Source organism: Schistocerca piceifrons, chromosome 6 (assembly GCF_021461385.2).
Source record: "Schistocerca piceifrons isolate TAMUIC-IGC-003096 chromosome 6, iqSchPice1.1, whole genome shotgun sequence".
NCBI lineage: Eukaryota > Metazoa > Arthropoda > Insecta > Orthoptera > Acrididae > Schistocerca > Schistocerca piceifrons.
The window spans coordinates 320,362,238-320,371,288 of NC_060143.1; positions in this window are offsets into that span (position 1 = coordinate 320,362,238).

Below are 9,051 nucleotides of genomic sequence, written 5' to 3' on the forward strand. Positions count from 1 at the left end.
ACAGCTCCGCGGCGTACGGCTAATTGCTCAGTGGCTCCACATCTACTATCAGTAGGTAAGAGCGTTCACTCGTCCGCGCTACGCGAACTCCAATTCTCTGCACTCACAAGGGGAGGCCACGACGGTTGGAACGCTGGTTTACTGCAAACTTCGTACAATCGTAGTACTCCATGAGCACAACAAAATGTTTAAGCAGTAGCGCGTACTTCTCAAGCATTATTGAGAATATCGGAAGATAATTTCGGTCGTCAAATATATACCTGTGCGTGGCTATTTTTACTATGAAGTGGCGGCAACTGAGTGGTTAGCGTTCAAGCCCCGTAATCGCTGGATCGAGTCCCGTCCGTCAGTTTTCTTTATTTCTAACACAGTCTTTTCTTTACTATTTATTTTACAATTGATATAATAGAAAAAATACGTGTAATCGGATGAACTTTTATTAAATTTACAATGTTATTTGGCAGTCTACAAATTTTTATAATCACAAATAAAATAACTCATAACTATCGACTAGTAAAGGACCAATTGGATTAAGTCGAACGGCACCAGCTGCATTGAATAAATGCTTTGTTTCTGCATACGAAAGATCTTTTGAGGTTTTCCATGGAAAAACAAACATCGTTAACATTCTCAAAAATCTGTCTTTCAGACGATAATTCGGAAGCGAACCATGCGTAACGCAGCATTTCCTTAAATATCGGCGCTGATGATTGGTCATGCAGTATCAACTGTATTTTAATAGCGTCTTCACGAGAAGCAATTTCTCGTTCTATTTCGTTTAAACACCAACAATTTTGAAGACACGGACAAGCGTATATTTTCAGTATCGTTTTATGCATTTGGTCGTTTACTAGTCGATAATTATGAATATATTATTTCTGATAGTAAAAATTTGTAGACTGCCAAATAATATTGTAAATTTAATAAAAGTTCATCCGATTACACGTATGTTTCCCATGATATCAATTGTAATATAAATAGTAAAGAAAATGACTGTTAAAAATAAATAAAACTGACGAACGGGACTCGATCCAGCGATCACGGGGCTTGAACGCTAACCACTCGGCTGCCGCCGCTTCATGGTGAAAATAGCCACCCACAGGTATATATTTGACGACCGAAACAATCTTGCGATTTTGTCAATAACGCTTGAGAAGTACGCGCTACTGCTTACACATTTTGTTGTCCTCATGGAGTACTACTAGTCAACAAAGTTTACAGTAAATCCGCGTTCCAAATATCGTGGCCTCCCTTGTTAATGAGTCCCTCCAAGGCGCTGGTCTTACTATGTCACTTAGCACAACCGTGCTGCGCCGTAGTTTCTCTAGTAGTCAGCGCGAGATATCGAACAAACGTAAGTACAGACTCTGTAGGAAAGTCAAACGCGGCATGGCTCAGTCGAGCGGCAGCGGCTCCAGGTCATGGGAACTGACAACAGTCGGGAGAGCGGTGTGCTGACAGTAGACCTCTCCGTACCACATCCATTGGCGCCACTGGTGGAGGATGACACGGCGGTCGGTCGGTACTAACGGACGGAGTTTACGCTTTACTACTGGTACAGAAAATGGTCTCGAGTCGAGGTTAGATGCGTTGTTTCTAGTAGATTAAAAAATAAGTAAGTTTGAACAGGAAAGATTGCGACCGTTTTCGATATGCAGTATCGGCTCTGTGCAGCAGCTGTTTGACCTTTAGGGATGCCACAGGGCGCTTTGGCGCAGGAGCGGAGTGTGGCGGAAGTAATCAGCGTTAAGACGCGTTTCTCCAATAGCGGCGCAGCGAGCGAGGGCTGAAAGGCTCGGCGTTAATCTGGCCGGTAAATAGGAACGCGGAAGCGGCCCGGCCGCCATTGTCCCAGCGCGCGGCGCCGCGGCTTTGTTCTGGCGACACGCCTGGGGGCGGCAGCAGCGGCGGCGGCGTCTTCGTCGGCGGTGGGGGCGGCGAGGGTGGCACGCCGGGCCGGGTCGGGTCAGCAGCGGGCGCGGGTCAAGCCCACTCGCACCTGAGTGCGCGGTCTGCGGCGCTCGCGAGCTGCCGTGTTGGGAGAGGTCGCTGGTGTGTATTGAACCTAGCGATACTGGGCGTCCGTGACGTAATGGTGTTGTGGCGTGTGACGGCATATGTGCCCTAAGGCACAATCTTGTCCAGAAGAGAGCTACTTTAGGTACGTTAATATAAAGGTTTTTCAGACACTATTGATTCAGATTGGTAAAGAACATCAAAACAAATGTATTTAGTTGCGGTTAGAGTCGTAAAACTACCGTAGACTACAGCAGACAACCAGAAGTAAGTGAAGACTACGAAAGTTCTCCTCCTACCCTTGGTCAGCTAAGATCATAACCGCCTTAAAAGTGCGTTAGGTGTGTTGCATAACTGTCGGGCGTTGCCATATTTCGATCGCTTTGTTTGCATATGCGATCAGTGCCTTACTGGAATATTCTACAAACGAAGCATTGAACTGTCTAGAAATAGCCGTACGCAGTGGGTTGCTTAACCTACAGAATATTTTTGTTGTTCATAGTTGACCCAACTGTTACTTAAAAATTAACAGAATTTATAGCAAAACTGGAATTGTCAATGTTTAATTTAGTTTGTTTGAAATGTACTAATTTGTAATGTGAAACAGAAGGATGTAGTGGTGAAAAAGATAGATTTGTCACACAGCGCTAGAAAATGAAATTTCCTTAATGGAGGTAAAATTAAAAAAAAGAAGAAAAACCGCAAAACAGAAATATATGAAATACGGCTTAAATACTTTGTCGAGATCATATAAAACATGTTTCTGATATTCTTAAACAACTTTCGCACTTATCGGTAATAACAGGATCCTCTTGAGTTTGAGTACAACGTAATAACAATAGTTATATAATTTTTTATGTTCGTCCACGTAAATTGTTCTTGCATCAAAATTGCTTTGTTAAATAAAAACGCAGAAGCTACGAGATTAACTAATTTCTATTACTCATAAAATGCAGTTGACCTTTAGTAAGAATATAAAATACACAGTGGACTAACAGAACGATATGCGTTTCTGATTATGAGCAAAAGAAACAAAAAAGGAATAGTCGTCGGCTCCCAGTTCTCTTCTCAAACACTCATTTATGTTTCTTTTCCTGCCAATGGTACCAATACCGCCAGTAATCCTACCATTCACTATGTCACTTATGTACTTCACCAAACCTATCGAATTGTAGTTTTTGTAGAGCGTCACTATTTGTGGTACTGATGGCAATTAATGATGCTAGGGACGATTTAGGCGGAACGTAGTTAAGCATGCTAATTGCAGCAGTGACAGGAACTTCTAGAACGCGCGTCTATTCTCCTGTATGCACGCAATTCATCGGTCAATCATGGAGTGTCGTGTCCGTTCGAAGATTCTTAGCACGTCCGCAATGGTACCAGCAGTGACGGCAGTTCTACCGACGAGGACTTCACCTTGGTCGGTCCGTCAATACTCGAAGGTGGGTCTCCGATGACCCCTCACAGAAATGCTGGAAGTAAAACCACTGTGTAACATTCAGAGGCACACGCTCCAGAATTTCAGGCAGCGCATATTCCGTCCTCACACCAGTTCTGAACGTCAGTACACATTCTCCTTCAGCAACACAGACACAGCAGCTTGCGTCAGCACGACTAACGAAATGTTCCGTAACATTATAAGTTGACTTCAATGACCTTACGTTCCATGTCTAAATGTGTTTCTATGTTCTCTACCTACTGTCCCAATTTCATTTCCAGTATTTCATATAACTGTTGACCAACTTTAAATATTAAAAAATTTCTCATTAGGAGGTATAATCTTATGGTAAATAAATCAAGTATTAAAGATAGAAACTGCGAACAAGTCTTGAGGTAGAGATGTAACTCATTTGAGAACGAAAACACTTAGCGACTCCCAATGAACTTTACACATTATTGCAAGCGTTCTCGAAACCAATTTTAGCTGACACCGCCCACAACGTAATGAAAGGAAAAAGTTTACGCTTTACATGTTCAGTTTATTCAGTAAAACTTCAGCATCAGACATGATGTTTTAATTTATTACTATTAACTCTATTCACAGTGCATTTTGCAGACAATATCCACATGTACCAGTGAATGTTCTTGAAAAATCTTTCTATAACACACATAGTTCAGAAGATATGACTCATGAACATTGAGATGCTTGAATTAAATGGTAAATTAATTTGTAGCATCATGGAATTTACAAAATTAGTACCGTCATAATTGTATGAGATTAGTTAAGTTGCAATTCAATGACTTCACTTCTATAGCTTACTTATGCAAGCACAACGTAAACGCTTCATATTATGAGATATTTACAAAAAAGCTTTTAGAAGAGCATATAAAGCGGTTATCATTTCTTCGGTTTACCAGTTTTGGTTTTGTCCTTTTCAATAATCTAAGTGTGAACACACCGAATCGTAAAACGGACGTAAGGGTTTTGTGCCTACCGCAAATGTTTTACGTGCTTGACAAATATTTAACATATTAACTCATTTGTAAACAGACGACTGAAGCTGTCTTATACAAGGGATACTGATCATTTAAAGAATCAGGAGTGGAGGTTACTGATTTAGAAGTTCCTCTTCCGAGGGGAATCAACTACATCTTTCAGTCTACTAGTACCGTTACCGACCGCTGTGCAGGATGTCAAAGGAACACTGAACGTCGAGAACTTGAGACATCTGCGGTTTCTCAACAGTCTCACAAATAAACGAAGAATAATATTTGATGCATCACAAGCTTCTATAAATTAATTTCTGTTACTAAAGAAGCAGTAGATATTAGAATCTGCTATAACAACTCAAATTGGACAGGAGAACACGGAAAGTGCCATAACTCGATTTCCCAGAAACTTTGCTCAGTGAAAGAGGGTGGCTTGTCCACAGATATTCGACCGTGTATGAGAAAACGACGGTGGAAGATTTCGAGGTAATTTATGTGCCTTCTAGCGTGTGACCACTCTAACCGAAGCCGTGCCACAAATAGTTAACGTCGCGGCATGATATTTCTGAGCCTTGTGTTTGAAACCCACCTATTATTTTTATATTTGTTTTCAATTTATTACCCATCTCCGTACGCGATTACTACGCGAATGTTTTCTAATATATATTGAAATAACGTTGTCCTTATTCGTCTACTAACTGTATGTCTGGTGAATGAATTAAAAAAGAAAAAAAGCATTAAATAAATAGAAAAATTATTTCAAATTGTTTTCGATGTTATTCCTGCAGTGTATCTTGATTAATATTCAGTTGGAAGCATAGGTTTTTGGAAAAGAAACCCATAATGCGTCGTTTACCACCAGATTACTGTCAACGCGTGAAATCTTCAGCAATAACGATGTTTCTTTCCCGAGTCAGATTAATGCGAAGAAATGTCGCTGCGGCAAATCTGTCAACACGCGATGCTCTTAGTTTTCGGAATTTCAATGTTTCGAATGTTTCTTCGATAGCTACCACCCAAAGCAATACACCAAATCTTGCTGAAGAATAAACATACCGATGAAACATAATAATTACGAATTGATATAGGAACGAGGTATAAGAATACGAGAATTTGTTACCCCTGAAAATACCGTATAGTAATTGTATGAGACTTATTGCGAAACACAGTTGTAATTTTATAATAAGTACAGCGCCATTGTATCCCCTAACTTCGTAAGAACTGGGCAGATAAACGATAAAAAAACAAAAACAGTAATCGGGTTTCCAATAAGGAACGCAAAAGTAAAGCGTTGCAATACTACCCACTGTCGCACGTTGAGCTGAACTTGCAGTGCACTAAAAGCCATCTTAATTACCTCGAAAACTTTCACGGTCGTTCTCTCAGAAACGGTGAATTATCTACGGATAAATAACCGTATTTTGACTCCTACTTCACTGAGCGAAGTTTCTAGGAAATCCGGTGATCGCACTTGGCATATTCTTCTCATTAGTATCGCGCGAATGTGAGCTCTTGTATCTGAGAACGCTGAACTGTTAATGTTCTTACGAGAGCGATGGCGCCACGATTGCACACGTGGACACAGTCTCTGGTGGCATGACTAAATGATGATGCACACCGATCGATCACAAGCTGCTTGTGGGCTGTAAATGGTTAAAACATCAGCCACGACACTCAGTTGTTATTGACAAAGCCGATGGAAGAACTCGTTGAAAGCTTCAAATTGCTGCCAGATTTAATGCGACACACAAACCAAGAATTTTTAATACAAGGATGCCGTCGAGACAAACCGATCTTACCTCAGTTCAAAACAGACCACAGTTAAGAATTTTACGGCCTCTATGTTTCTGGCATGTCACTTTCCCTCGACGCGATTGAGTGACGTGTTTTGCGGTATTCAGACGAGTTGTAGATTCCATTTTATACACGATTTTTCGACGACCGACCCAGCCGTCTGCATCAGCCGCTGCGAGTTTTGCTGTATGTGTACTCGCTGTCCAGACACCAACTGTTCTTTCAATCCCCTACAAAGCGTGGCGGCCGGCTGTGAATAAAAACGGCCCTTCAGCCAAAGGCTACATGAACTACAATCAAAAGATCGTTAAAATATATAAAAAGTTGACAGTAACAAGTTATTTAAAAAAATCACATTGGTGAACGATATTTATGACTTTTACATGAAAACAAGTGACAATAAGAGGATGTTGTAAAATACATACAAATGGAAAATAGTGAATGTTTTTAAAACTCATTTGACTATTATATATTACAGTTAAAATAGTCACTGATGAATATGGATACCATGGCGTAATCGTGATGGTAGGTGATAATTGAGGGTGCGATCATGAGTGTACGGTGTGGCCCTGTAGAATCGGAGGCAGCGACCACAAGTCAGCAAGGTGTATAAAGGGGGAAGGAGAAAATGTAAGCATGGTGTGAAGTGGAACGTTGTGGTTAGCGATGGAGAGAGGGATATACCTCAGGACGAATTTCATAGTTGGAGTGAGAGTTGGTTGAAACGTCAGCGGAAGAGGATGGATAAGGCATGAAGGTGCATGGACGGTGGATTGTGTATGTAGTCGCACAGCAGGGTATCTGGATTGGTTACTGAAGGGTGGGAAATTGGGTGCTCAGACTGGGTTTTGCGATTAAAGTATCGGATTCGAAGATGCTCTAGAAAGAGAAGCGTGGGAAGTGGATGAGTTGGTACAGGATGCGAGTTGGGGAAGGTGGGTGGATGCGGAACACGAGGCATAGTGCCTGTCTTTCAAGGATTTATCTGACATAGAATTTAGGCGAGGCAGAGGTCCAGGCAACGTTAGAGTAGGTTATGAAGGAACGGTGAGGGATTTATGGGCGGGGATGATGGCAGAAGAATGTAAACTCTATGTGGTTCCTGTTTTAGTAGTTTTAGACGGTTTTAGGCTTTGTGTTGGAGCGTAAGGAGATGTGCGTTCCATGTTAGTTTTCTGTCGAGAGTTAGTCCTATATACTTTACTGTGTTAGACAGCAGGATGGGTTGATTGTAGATGGAGAGATAAAAATCTGGAAGACAGAAACGTGCGACCAAAGATGATGGCTTGCCTTCTGTGTGTATTTACTTGAAGTTTCCGCATAACTCTACTAGGAGATCCAGGTAGCGCAGGAGGGAGGCAGCGGAGTGTTAAAGGGTGTGGTGAGTGGCTAGGTAAGCAGTGTCGTCAGCATATTGCAGGAGATTCGTTGGGAATGGTGGTTTGAGGATGTATAGGAACTACTGTTTGTCTCGCACTGCTATTTACAGTAGATTTCTATTCTCGTCACTCGCTGAGCCTTTTGCTGCTCTTTGGGTTTCCAGACTCTGCACTTCTATTCTCTCAGTGTTTTGTAGCGCCAATGTATGAGATGGCCGGCAAGGTAAACTGAGTGCCAGACCCCCAGCCTTATTTTAACTAAGACCTTCGTCCCGATTTATCAGGTTTCGACATCTCTCCCCCTCCTCCTTCTTCTTCTTTAGAGAGAGAGAGAGAGAGAGAGAGAGAGAGAGAGAGAGAGAGAGAGAGAGCGCAAGCTATCCCAGAAACCTGGCTTGCACTACAGTACTAGTCTCGTGGATTTCATTTCATTATTAAATTCGAGATAATATTCAGCACGTACCAGGTTTTCTTGGTTGTTTAATCGTACGTGTCGCGTATTTTCCTTAAGCCGTAGGCACATGGGACAAGTTAGCTAACGTTGACGTATCGCTCTACGAGTTTTGTGACGTCGCTTCCAGTTGTTTCAGGTCGAGGAGCCATTTCGTCACGTGAAACACAAAATAAGTTTATCGATATTTCGGCAACGTGACACGTACAGTAGAAACCAGTAGGAAGGAAGAATGCTCACTGTGCCACAAGCAGAAAGCTTGAGGCCTGCAGAAATCAAGATTCAATATTGTACTCGTCTCTTTCAGTAGATGCACATATTCGGCGGGTTTATGTTATAGCTTACATCCTTGAACACCAGCGTAGTGAGAATATCGAGAAAGAGCCGTTATTGCTAAGATTAGTTGTAATAAAACTACGGGAACAGCATGGTGGTGGTTATCAAATTTTGCGGTTTAGTTGATATCACGTTACGACTTGCGTATTATAAGAGTAAGGTTTGTTTAAGGCAACGGCACGTTAAAGATTCATGAAAGACTTCTTTTTGTTAGAATTTGTTATAATCAAATGTAAATTAATAATATATCGGCGATTAAAACCTATACAAGATAAGTTAAATCAAATTCCTCTTCTACTGAAGACAAAGGCTAGCGAAATGTGGATAAGCACAATGTTACATTGCAGCAATAGGACGGGTACAGGGTTCGAGTTTTGTAGTATCTACTTTTTTCTTTTTGTCACCTTCTCGGTTACCAGAAGTTTGTGGGACTTTCTTACGAAATTAATAGAAATAATTCTGTAATACTTAACGATATGCAAATCTAAGTGCATTCTCTGTGAGAAGTGAGTTTTTTCGATTTGATGGACTTTCATAAGCTGACGTCATTACTTCCTTTCCTTTTTGTCTGATTACCCGTTCACTTACTGAAGCTTTTTATGTGTACCACTGACATAACATTACTAGCATGCAGACAAGGGAGGA